This window comes from Stomoxys calcitrans, chromosome 3, assembly GCF_963082655.1.
Source record: "Stomoxys calcitrans chromosome 3, idStoCalc2.1, whole genome shotgun sequence".
NCBI classification, from domain to species: domain Eukaryota; kingdom Metazoa; phylum Arthropoda; class Insecta; order Diptera; family Muscidae; genus Stomoxys; species Stomoxys calcitrans.
This window is the reverse complement of record NC_081554.1, coordinates 51,288,932-51,299,286: the sequence shown is the minus strand read 5'-3', so window position 1 is coordinate 51,299,286 and position 10,355 is coordinate 51,288,932. Positions and strand designations below refer to the sequence as shown.

The window sequence follows — 10,355 nt, the reverse complement described above, 5'->3', positions numbered from 1 at the left end:
AAGTCAAAAACCCAGTCAAGAAGCTTTATCGAAAGAAAAAGCTGCAGTACTTATGTACGTACCCAAATCAGATCTTAACCTCTTTAGAAGAAATATTTGCATACATGTGCTTGAGTAAAAATAAGAATAAATTGCTGAATTTAAGAAAAAGGGCTTCAGTCTTTACGGCTGCAACTTCACTTTTGAAACAGAGACTGAAGCGGTAAGAGGAGAAAGCTGTCAATAAAACCACCATAACCTGAAGCAAAACACTTTGCCTTTTTTTTCTTATATTTTCATGTTGGGGTTTTACTTACAATCTGTGAGTACAACAACGATTTACATACAGTCCACTTACAGGAATCTCACAGGATTGTACATATATATTTACCACATTGTACACCAATACTATTATATAAGATTCTATGTTTAGTATTGGTAATAATAAATAAAATAAATAAATAAATACCAAAAAACGCCACAAACGCCACAAACACACATTGCAGTCGTTGCATTCGTCTTAACTGTTGCAGGCGACACGGTCATTGCAGTCGTCTTAGCTGTCGGTGCAGTCGAGTAGATCGGGACGGGTATGGTAGTATGATGACCAAAATTGTGCTCCAGTGATTCATTTTTCCAATTGCTTCTGTTGTTAGTATTGTTTCGTACCTTTACCACTGGCCTTGCTTCTGAATTTGAAACGAGGAGACATGTTATGGCTGCAAGAAAAAAAAAAATATATATATATTAGTCTATATATGAATATAAAAATGAATTTGAGTTTGTTTGTACAGCGGTCAAAAAAAGTATTCATCATTAGCAAAATTGATAATAAATTCACTTATTTTGGGTAATTGAAGAAAATTTAAAGTAAACAAATAATGCAGTTTTATGCAATAGTTTATTTTTCGTAATATGTTTTAAAATAAATTCAAAAAATAAATTTAATTAGCGCAAAAAATGCAATTTTATATAATAACACCAAAAACAGAACAAAAAAAGTATTCATCATTGATGTGCTATCATCAAAGTCAAATTCAAATATTATTTGGGAATCCCCCTTTTCTGTTTTATTTAGTAAAGGAGGCTTTGCCCTTGACAGCAAATATTTAATTTCATTGAAAATATAGTTTTTGTCAAAATGGGTCGTAAGCAAAACGAGGTTTCTGATGAGGTAAAAGTTTTGATAATAAAACACCACAGGAATGGTTTAACTCAAAAAACTATCAGTGAAATATTAAATAGACCACGATCTACTATACAATCCATCATCAGAAAGTGGACAGAAACGAAAACTGTTGACAATAAACCAAGATCTGGTCGACCAAAAGCACTTTCAGTTGGAGATGTGCGTTGGCTAGTGCGGCAAGTTAAGAAAACTCCGAAGACAAATGCGACCATTCTTCGTAAAAACACTATGGAATATTTAGGGAAGGAAGTTACTACACAAACAATTCGAAATACACTCAAAAGGCATAGTTACAGAGGAAGAAAATAAACCGAGTGAAAAGGCTAAACTTCGCAAAAATGTATGTAAAACAGCCCGAATCATTTTGGAAAACAGTCATTTTTGCAGACGAGAGCAAGTTTAATCTTTTTGGGTGCGATGGAAAGGTCATAGTGTACAGAAAACCAAATACAGAGCTTGAAGAACGAAACACAGTTGCTACTGTAAAACATGGTGGAGGTGGTTTAATGGTTTGGGGGTGTATGGCGGCTTCAGGAGCGGGAAATCTTGAAATTATTAATGGAGTAATGGATCATAAGTATTACATTGACATTTTAAAGAGGAATTTAAAAGATAGTGCTGTAAAACTTGGGCTTGGTAATAACTTTCAATATTATCAAGATAATGACCCCAAACATTCTGCTTTAAATACCAAGATGTGGATGCTGTATAACTGCCCCAAAGTCATTAAAACTCCTCCTCAAAGTCCCGACTTGAACCCAATTGAACATCTTTGGGAACATCTCGAACGCAAATTGAGAACGCGCAATTTTTCGAGCAAGAGTCAAATGCAACAGGTGATAATGGAGGAATGGACTAATATAGACCAAAATATAACCGCTAAATTAGTCCAATCGATGTCAAACCGTTTAAAAGAAGTTATAAGACGCGGTGGTCGAATAACAAAGTATTAATTTTTTTAAATTATGTTATTTATTTTTTTGTTTTTTTGCAATGATGAATACTTTTTTTGTTTAATTTTTTGTGTTCAGCTGTAAAATGGCCCTTTTTGTTCCAATAAATACTATTTTTTTCTTTAAAAACAATGAAATTGTGTACATATATATCACACAAGCACTACTGCATCATTAGTTTAATATGTTTTTATTCCAATTGTCTTTTGTAGACTTATTAAAAAAAAAACATTGAATGATGAATACTTTTTTTGACCGCTGTATTAGTCTATATATGAATATAAAAATAAATTTGAGTTTGTTTGTATGTCGATTTTCTTGAAATTTTCACATTTTACAATAAATAGATTGGTCTGGAAGGAACAATAGACTATATAATTAATTGATATCGGAATGGGGATCCAAGTAATTGGGGGTAGCCCCAACCGCCAAAAAGTTCCCTAAATGGGCTTATTAGCTGAACGTGGCTATGTGGGTTTCAAATAAAAGGTATTTAGGAGTAGATTGCGAGTATGACATTAAAATTTGTATTCAAAAGCGCCTAAAATATGTTTATGTTGTCCCATTAAGACAATCGGTAATCAAATCATACATATTTTTGAGTGGAGTGCGAAATTCTAATTTGTGCTCAAGTGGCAGAAGGGTGTGGCACACGATCCTCCTATAGACGTACCCCAGCAATCGGCTGCATAGACCGATTACGACAATATGGTGTTCAAGAGATTACATGCGGTTGTGGACTGCGAATGTGATATCTTTATTCTGGTTCTACATCTAGAAGACCATCTCAGTCCAAAACATTCGATCAATCACAATGACCTAATAAGACACTGTATGATTTAAATAATTTAGGGACAAAAAACAACGTAGGCCGCCATACTCCCAACATTTTTGACGATTCGTTCGACGTTACAGGCGGAGATGCAAACCTTAGCCCAACTGCGGCCACCACAGTAAAAGCAGGTATATATCTCACATATCAATCAGATTTTCCTATTCAAATTTTAGCTCATCGAGAAAGGACCTTTCTTTCCTAGGCAAGTTCAAACGATTTGCCGCTGGGCAATACGTTTTTGTGCGAAAGTATTACATTTTAAAACTAAGAAGTGTCGCCACCAATAGTGTGGAGATGACCATCACAAAATTTATTCTAATGTCCTTGCCAGGCTTAGTACCCAAGCGTTCAGCGGTACAGGTGGTCATGTACTCATCAGCGCAAATGTGGGCTACCATATATATAGACTGGCATATTAGTTCCCTAGACCAGAAAATCGATTAATATGGCAATCTGAATTGATTAAAAAAGTACTAAATGATGAATATTTGATAGTCACAAAAACAACTACCATATGATGATCAATGTTGTAGGCGTTAAGCCATTCCAAGTGAGTGGTAATAACATGTACTTTAGCGCCCTCTACTGGCTGTTTCCGATTTGATCTGAATGACAACTCCTACATGAACAAATAGAGAACAGAGTGGTCAAAGTTGATGACAACCTACCGGTTCTTAAAATAAAACTAAATAAAATATAGGAATTTCGTTGCGGTCGTTAAAAAAATACATAAAAATTCAAAAACAAATCTTTAAAATAAAGAATTTTCCGATTCAAATTTAAGCTCAATGATAAGGGGCCTTTTATAGCTGAGACCGAACGGCGTGCCGCAGTGCGACAGCTCTTTGGATAGAAGTTTTACATGGCAGGAGGGGAAAACCACCGCTGAAAATTTTTTTCTGATGGTCTCGCCAGGATTCGAACCCAGGCGTTCGGCGTCATAGGCGGACATGCTAACCTCTGCGCTACGGTGGCCTCCGTACGTGGTGCAAATGAAGGCGCAGCGAAGCGGGCCGGGCTTAGCTAATCCTACATATAACAAGTAAAAGCTTGCTAAGTTCGGCCGTGCCGAATCTTATATACCCTCCACCATGGCTCGTATTTGTCGAGTTCTATGCCCTGTATTTCTTCTAATGGAAACACAGGATAATAGATACAAATTTCTATGCTATGGGAACTATATCAAGTTATGGAACAATTCGGACAATAATTAAATAAATGTTGGAGAGTATAGAAAAAATCCCGCCAATTCGGATAAAAATTGCGTCCTATAGGGGCTCATGAAAGGCTCATCGAGCGATCGGTTTATATTGGAGCTATATCAGGTTATAGACCGATTTGAACCATACGTGTTGGAAGTCATAACAAACCACCGCATGCAGAATTTCAGTCAAATCGGATAAGAGTTAAGCCTTCTAGTGGCTGAATAAGTCAAGTACCAAGATCGGTTTATATGGCAGCAGCATCAGGTTATAGACCGATTTCAACCAAACGTGACACCTTTGTTGGAAGTCATAACAAAACAAATCATGCAAAATTTCAGACAAGTCGAAAAGCATTGCGCCCTCTAGAAGCTCAAGAACTCAAGATCAGCTGTATCAGATATATCAGCGTATGGACCGATTTGAGCCGTACAAAGCACAGTTGTTGGAAGTCATAATGAAATACGTCATGCAAAATTTCAGCCAAATCGGATACGAATTGCGCGTTCTAGAGATTCAAGAAGTCAAGACCCAGCCGAATCAGATAAGAATTGAGCCCTCTAGTGGCCCACTTAAATTAAATGGTCCAAATCGGTCCATGTTTTGGTATAACTGCCATATAAACCGATCTCGGATATTGACTTCTTGAGCCACTAGAGGGCGCAATTCTCATCTGATTTGGCTGGAATTTTGCTCGCAGTATTTTTTATGTACTTGCAACATCTGCGCTTAGCACGGACCAAATCGGTACATAATCTAATATAACTTCCGTTCCATATAAATCGGTCTCGGTCCCATCCGATGTGACTGAAATTTTGCGCGCGGTGTTTTGTTTTGAACTTTTAACAGCTGTGCTAAGTATTGTCGACATCGGTACATAATCCGATATAGCGGCTATAAAAACCGATTTGGGATCTTGACTTCTTGAGCTTCTAGAGGGCGCAATTCTTATACGATTTGGCTGAAATTTGCTTGTAGCGTTTTGTTATGACTTTCAAGAATTGTGCTAAGTATGATTCAAATCGGTTGATATACCGATGTAGCTGCCATTTAAACCGATCTCGGATCTTGACTTCCTGAGGCTGTAGAGGGCACAGTTGTCATCGAATGTAGCTGAAATATTGCACGTATTGAAGTCACAACACAAAAAACTCTACGGTTCAAATCGATTCATAATCTACTATGGCTGCCATGTAAACCGATCTCGTATCTTGACTTCTTTAGGCTGTAGAGGGCGCAGTTGTCAACGAATCTTGCTGAAATGTTGCACGTAGGGTTTTGTTGTGACTTCAGAAAACTATACGGTTCAATCGATTCATTATCTGCTATGGCTGCCATGTAAACCGTCTCGGATGTTGACTTCTTGAGCCTGTAGAGAGCGCAATTTTTATCAGATTTGGCAGAAATTTTGCACTTAGCGTTTTGTTATGACTTCCAACAATTGTGCTAGATAAGGTTAGGTTAGGTTGAAAAGAGCGTGGGGATATTAATCCGCCCCATGCCACTATGGACACACACCTAAGCCAGTAATCGGCTTTTTATGCGCTCTAAATACTAAAAAGTTACTTTGAATTCAGGAATTCCATGCTGCTTACAAAACTTGTAATTGTTTTCCATACCACGCTCTTTAGTTGGCTTATGTCTTATGGTGATAATTATGATCCAAATCTGTTCATAATCGGACATAGCTGCCACATAAATCGATCTTGACTTCTTGATCCTATAGAGTGCGCAATTATTATCCGATTTAGGCGAAATTCTTTGTGAAGTATTTTGTTTCGTCTTTCAACAACTGTGCCAAGTATGGTCCAAATCGGTTCATAACTTGCTATAGCTCCCATATAAGCCGATCGCCCAATTCTTATCCGATTAATTGAAGTTTAGGCGTAGAAAAAATTATCTCGGTGAGGGTCCATAAAAGTCACAGTTATTGCCCGATTTTATATATAAAAATTAATTTGTGTTTGTTTGTTTCGTATGGACTCAAAAACGGCTGAACCGATTATCTTGAAAGTTTTAACAGATTTTAAAGGTTGGGCTGGAAGGAGACCTAGGCTATACAATTTCTTGACATCGGAAGGGGGCGGACCCTCCCGTTACCCCACAAACACCAACCAAAATCACATGTGGACCGATAAAGACAATATGGATATCAAATGAAAGGCATTGAAGTAGAATGCGAATATGGTATTAAAAAATGGGTCCAAGTACCCAGGAAGTCGCCCTAACCCCAAAATGTCTAAAAGCAGACAAATCGGTCATCCATATCAATGTGGAGCTTAAATGAAAGGTATTCGGGAGTAGATTAGGAATCTGACATACAAAATTAGATTCGATATTCACATTCAGGGCGTAGTGTTCCCACCCTAAAAAGATATTAGAGAGTTAAAGAAGGCGCAGCGTAGCGGGCCCTGTCCAACTAGTAGCTGCCATATAGACCGATCGCTCTATTTAAGGTTTTGGGCCCATAAAAGGCGCATTTATTGTTAGATGTCGTCGAAATTTGGGACAGTGAGTTGTGTTAGGCCCTTCGACATCCCTCTTCAATTTGTCCCAGATCGGTTCAGATTTGGATATCGCTGCCATATAGACTGATCTCTCTCGATTGAAAGTCTTGGCCCCATAAAAGGCTCAATTATAATCCGATTTCGCTGAAATTTGACACAGTGACTTATGTGCGGCTTTTCGACATCCGGATATAGCTACCAAAAATTCTACAAAATTGAACAATGACTTGCACTTATTACACCACTCAATGTCCGTGCCGAATTTGTCCATATTTGGTTCATAACTCGGGCTCCCTAATGCAATGCAACTGTTCCAATTATTGTATTAAACCACTAAATCGGCGCATCTGTGCATATATCTCAATGTCCCAATTTTGTCCGTGATATCCACTGACGGACCGACCGGCATAGAGATATGGTTAAAACATTTTAGAATTTTGAAGCTTATTAAAACTTATTATGCCATAGTTTTTCTTATGTTGTAATACAAACAACAACAACCACCAACACAATAATGGGTCGTATAAAATGTAATGGAGAGATATGTTTTTCTTATCTCAAGATAGCATTTGTTTTTGATTTTAAGTTACCTTTGAAAAGCAAATATAAATTTTTAATTCAGTTTCGATTACAAACTACGAGAATCAATAACATATTGACAGAACACAACGTTTGAAGTATTAACAGAAGATTACATAGCGGCTACCAGGGACGTAAGTTATTGCATCTGTATATGGACGCTATATCTAAAAATGGACCGATTCGAACCATACCTACTATGGATACAAAATTTCAACCAAACCCGATAAAAATTGAGTCCAGTGTTGTTGTTTTTGATAGGTTCCTGCCAAAGTTGGTAGTTTTTTATTCTCTTTATAGGTTGGTAGGCTGTTCTCAGTTTTTAGTAAGTTTTTCCAACATATAAATGCCAAGTTAATTACTGAAAAAATGGGCGTGCATAACAGAACCAAAAAAAAGACACAAGACTCTCATGCTATTAATCAAAAAATTTTTGAGAGTGGTTTTACCCTACACCACTACTGTGGTACAGGGTATTATAAATTTCCATGTTCATTTGTTAATTTGTGTACGAAATACAGGTCGCAATTTTCATACAATCGTCTTTAAATTTGGTATGGGCATGTTTTTCGGCCTAAAGACGAAGCGTGTTGAAATTGGAAAAAATCGGTTCATACTTGGATATAGCTTCCATACATTTGCTCGTCCGATTTGAAGTAATACTGCAATAACTGCTAACCGATTCTCTCGAAATTTGGCAGAAAGGATTTTCTTATGACTCCCGACATTACGGGTGATTTTCATAAAAATCGGTTCAGATTTGGACATAGCTCCCATATATTAATGTTCGTCCGATTTGTAGTAATATATATATATATTTCAACATGAACATGGTGTGATGTCGGTAGGCTAGAGGATGTGGGCAAGACTACTGCATATGCAGAGATGAGTTCAAATCACGCGGTGGAGAGAAATGACTAAATTTGGATTTAAGGGTTATAATAGAGAAAGAGTGACAGAGAAAAAACCCGCGAGCAAAGCAGTAAACGAACGACACATGCAGCGCCAACCGAACAAAGAAAATAAACACACCACCACACGGAAGCTGTGCAGCCAAGCACTTGTGGTGGCTGGTTAAATGTTTTTTTTTTCTTGCTTATAGCAATATATTGTTGTTGTTAATGTTGGCTAGCAAAGAGTGCATTTCAATAACAAATTTGAACTTTGAGTCGTTGAAATTCAAACAAAACTGTTGCAGGATAATTAACAAATTTCCTCGTCGTTTTTTCGACAAAAGTTTTTGTTTCCAAAATCATTCTTAACTCTGTGTGTATTCGTTAAGAGTGCAGAATAAATCAATGGATTTTGATACATGGCGTCTCGCAGCTTTAAATTTTAGAAAAAAGGGCGTAAGTTTTGATATTGGGAGTAACTGGACCAAGTGTTAAGGGATCTTTTGTGCGTTAAAAATGCAACTGTTTAATGCCTTCAATCGGAAAATAGGACAATGCATACAAATATGTTCAGATCTGACAAATACTCAGGTATTGAGGGGTGTATGCAACTTACGATAACGGCGAAAATGGGTAGTAAAAGCGTGTCTCTGGGAACAAACCCGGTTTATCCAAACTCAGCACAATTGTTCATTGAAATCGGGACAAAGGCATATACGACTCTTATGAACTCAAGATTTCTTATTGGGAGAACGGAATGAATGGTGCCATATCACCATAAAGGCCACCTTTGAACTTAAGCCAATAGAGTAGTGATTTCATCATTTCACACTTATACTTTGCATATTTGAAAATGTATAATTTGATGTGTTGCAAATAGAGTAGGAAAATAATTTATCTTAAATTTTGGTAGGAAATTCCTTCTAGAAGAGATCGAACTAGAGAGAGAGAACTATTAAATCAGGTTATTGACTAATTGATGAGTACAGCTATAGAAGGTCGTAGGGAAAGCCATTTTGTAAGATTTCAGCCAAATCGGATAAGAATTGCAAGCTCAAGGGGTTCAAGAAACAAAATCGGGAGAATGGTTTACTTGGAAGCTATATCAGGTTTACTTGGAAGCTATATCAGGATTCGGACCTGCCATATACACAATGCTAAAAATCGGTTTTGATGCATCCTTCCATGGTAAAAAGCTTCCGTGGGTCTTGGTTGAAGCAAGGGCTGCAAGAGCCTTTTGTAAACTAGCAACTGTCTTTGGGGTCCGATCCAAACCATGCCTTGTTCCCAAAACAGAGTTTAATATAGACTCTCTGAATTTCTCCCATAATATTACCCAGTCAGAAAAAAAAATTATAAATAAAACGAACAGAAAAACAAGTAAAAGCGCGTTAAGTCATAGAATACCACCTCCAAAATATCAGAAATTGAAATTGGTAGATCGGTTTATATGATATTATAGGTAACATTTGGTTTACATTACCTAAGAGTATTATCATCTTATTAAAGGAAACCACCATGTTTCTTATTGACACAGAAAAATGAGTTCTCGTCTTTGCTCCAAAATGGTTGTGTGTGCTGAAGCTAAAATAGAAAAATAATGTGAATTTTATTAAAACTAAACTGAGAGTCAACTTTACTTTCGCTTTTTAACTTTTCGATTTCTTTTTTTTCAAGTTCTTTTAAATCAATGAAAATGATTAAGCACGTTTATACTTGTAGCTCAGTTCTTCTTCACTAACACAGACAAGGCAAAAGGTAAACATCAGCTGTACTATTCTATCATACTTGTCGAAAGGCTGTTAATCGATAACAAGTGCCAGCTGAAGTATTTTATCGTTATCGTCGATCATATGTTGTACTGTGTTGCCAGATGAATAGTAAGCGCACGTTATTATCAACATCACCAGATCAGGCAAATCATACACCGAAAAAATTTTCGCCGTGCCAAAGCATGAATTCTGACCACAAAGATGTTTTCTCATGGAGCAAGCTGGGGGATATGTTGGACGACAAATTGAAGGACGTTGCCAAGAAGGAGGATGTGGCTGCAATTAAGCAAGAAGTGGAAGACTTGAAAGTTGAAAACTCTAAGTTGAAAATCGAGGTAGAGAAGCTTACGAACCGAATTGAACAAATAGATAGACGAAGCAGGTCGGCAAATGTTGTGGTGAGTGGGCTTTCGTGTAAAAGCACCTTATCAGCTAAGAAGAGATTT

At 37.1% G+C, this 10,355-nt stretch overlaps 1 long non-coding RNA gene across 1 annotated transcript; it reads right to left on the bottom strand.

The window, feature by feature from the left end:
• Positions 1-547: 547 nt before the first annotated feature.
• On the bottom strand, positions 548-9,865 carry LOC131995655 (uncharacterized). Its single transcript, XR_009397524.1, has 3 exons — positions 9,778-9,865; positions 9,621-9,721; positions 548-698 (listed from the first exon to the last, which is right to left on the bottom strand). It is a non-coding gene; the product is annotated as an uncharacterized LOC131995655 (long non-coding RNA).
• Positions 9,866-10,355: the final 490 nt, after the last annotated feature.